At 45.9% G+C, this 2899-nt stretch overlaps 1 pseudogene; it reads right to left on the reverse strand.

The window, feature by feature from the left end:
- Nucleotides 1-1615: 1615 nt before the first annotated feature.
- LOC149831784 (RING-H2 finger protein ATL70 pseudogene) lies at nucleotides 1616-2608 on the reverse strand (annotated as a pseudogene).
- Nucleotides 2609-2899: the final 291 nt, after the last annotated feature.

Below are 2899 nucleotides of genomic sequence, written 5' to 3' on the forward strand. Positions count from 1 at the left end.
GTCAAAATAGTAATATTCCTTTGAGCCGATCACTATTCACATGAAACTCAAATATATAAATATCTCAATATCCTAAACAAGTCAATCTACACAAGAGAAGTTACATTGCTAACATGTTGTTTCAATCAACTCATTTTAAAATATCAGACCCTTATTTCGAAAATAATACCATATTTCAAATTTAATATTAGATTACATATATATGAACAAAAAGAAAACAAAGCCATAGTCCAAATAGGGCAAAAAAATTATCCGAAATCAACCCTCTAAAGGGACCTGCAATGCATACTTATTGTTCTGGACCCCAAAATAATAAAAAAAATCTTAAAAAAAAATGTCCCCCTTTTTTTTTATAGTCCATGGCCAAGCATCAAGGTCCGGCCCACCGGGTCGGGCGGGGCTTGACCTGACCAGCGGATTAGACCAATACCAACCTGGGTTGGTCCCCGCAAGCTGGATGGGGACCGAGCCCGGCTGGCCGTGTGCCGCACCCCGGTCACCCGACCGCGGCTGGTGCGAACATGATACCCCAGCCACCCGGTGCCATTACCTGGTCACCCGATGGTGGTTGGGGCAAGCCAAAAACCTCAACCACTGCCGTCGGGCGCCATCCGGTGTGGGTGAACAGTCAGGGGGGCTGCCCCGGTAGCCTGAAAAGTGGAAGGGTCGATCAACCCTTCCTCTAACTAAAACTAAAACAGGGAGGGGTCGATTGGCCCCCTCCACCATCCGGACCAAAAGTGGGAGGGCTAGATTGGCCGATGGTGCAAGGAGGGCCAATTGGCCCTCCTCCCCCTACGCCCTAATATCAGAACAAAAAAAAATTGGTGGTGGGGGGGGGGGGGGGGGGGGGAGAGGGTTGGGGGCTCCGGCCCTCATCGGATCAGCAAGAGGCTAGGGAGGACCGACAAGTCCTCCCTTCTCCTCAATAACTGTGGAGGCACCAGATGGTGCTTGCGCCAATGATAGGACGACGACCGAAAAGCTGTCGAACACCGTCCGGTGGCCTCTGGTCGTCAAAGAGGGTGAGCCACCCTTTACAGTAGGCCGTCAGTCTCATCAGTCCTCCAACAATATTGTCGACTGCGACAAATAAAAAGTTTTTTTTATTAGCTTCTATAATGCTGGTAGTCGAAAAGGAAAAAGACCAAATCCGATGAAATTATCATTACCTAACAAATAAACAATGGTAAAATCATATATTTCAATGATTTAACAAGAATATGAAGTTTTGATACCAATTGTTGGATTTAGAATCTCAGAAAATACTTTATTTGATCGTTAAACTTATTCATGCTAAATCATTGAAAAGAACATAAATGAAACTTGATGTAGAAACGTACCTGAATCTATTGATACTCCGATAGATCTTTCACATGCTTGATCTTTCATAAGTGGTTTTTTTTTCTTCTTTAAACCTTACGAGAGATGAACAAATTTTTTTTTCTTGATTGAACCGCAAAAGAGAACAACCATTATATATAGTTTTGGAGAGCATAAACTAATTGTAGCTACCTTATAATCTATTTTCAATTTAATCCATCATAAAATCTAAAATTGACAAAATGAGAGAATACGTTTCTACCGTTACTCTAAGATGTCATAAGGTCCAACCTTCAACAATTTATAATGTGATTACATGATTTATGTAACAGTACATGAAATTACAAAAAAGAGGAGGCTTGGGACAATAACCAGATTGGATCATCCCTAGACCGACTATAGTGCAAAGGGAACAACCTCTGCCAAAGGGGTGGGCATGGGGGACGGCAGAGGAGACGTCCGGCACACTGGGCAGGTGGGTTGCAGCTTCAGCCATGGGTCCACGCACTTGAGATGGAACAAGTGGCAGCAGTCTGGGAGCAGCCGGAGCACGTCGGTGTCCTTGTAATCCGACAGGCAGATGGAGCAGCAGTTGGAGAGGACGGATTCCCTTTCCTTCTTGGCCTCCGAGTACGTGAGCTTAGGGTAGGTGAGCAAGGTGGCGTCGTCCAACCCTCCTCCGACGATCACCACCCTGTTGACGGGCTCGCTCGATCCTTGCGGTTGAGAGGAGCTGCGGACGCGCGCGCAGAGGTAGGACAGAACGGTGATGGTGGTGATGAGGAGCATCACACCGGCGGCCACGCCCGCGCAGTTAAAAACCCCGCTCGTCTGGCCATGGCCGTCTTCGTAGCCAGAACCTCCGGTGCCGCTGCTCATGACGGAGTTTTGCAGCCTATACAGTTGCAGGCGCGGCTTAGGTGGGAGAAGGATCGTTAGTTTTCTTTTTTCACGATCAGATCGTGCGGGGCTTTTCAGTCAAATAGGTGAAGATGTCAACCATTAGTCGGCATTGAGAACTCGCAGAGAGGGAAGGAGAGATGCACCTCTCCTCGAGCAGCACGTGCAAGAGAGAGAGAGAGAGAGAGAGAACTGGGTAAGTCTTAGGTATTATAAAATCCAAAACTTTAAAAGTCAGCGGTTAAACTTGTAGAATCATGGCTTGCTTTGGTCATCCCTCTCTCTATTGTGTTGCTGTTAAGCCTTGCTGGTTTCCTTGTCTCTCTTTGTTTCTTTTGTTCTTTTTTAAAGTTTGCGTGCAGCTCACAGTCCACGCGGTGACGCATGCGAGATGATAAAAGAAATATAAAAGCCGGTCGATGTTGGGGTTGCTCAACGAGAACCCGTTCAATTGTTTGCAAAATTCAATTCTGATACGCGGGGTTTTGTGTTTATTTTACTACGTAAAAGAAAGAGCGCAGGGGCAGGGCGACCAATACAGAAACTTCGGTTCTGGAGGGTGTTAAGACATTTCATGCCTGTCATGTTTCGGAAGAATAACACTACTTGCTACATTTCTTTTTGTTTTTTCCGTTTCTTTCTTTTTTAAGTTGGCAAAGTTGGTGGTGATGAGGTT

The sequence above is a fragment of the Nuphar pumila genome, chromosome 7, assembly GCF_984573655.1.
Source record: "Nuphar pumila chromosome 7, dmNupPumi1.hap1.1, whole genome shotgun sequence".
In the NCBI taxonomy this organism is placed as follows: domain Eukaryota; kingdom Viridiplantae; phylum Streptophyta; class Magnoliopsida; order Nymphaeales; family Nymphaeaceae; genus Nuphar; species Nuphar pumila.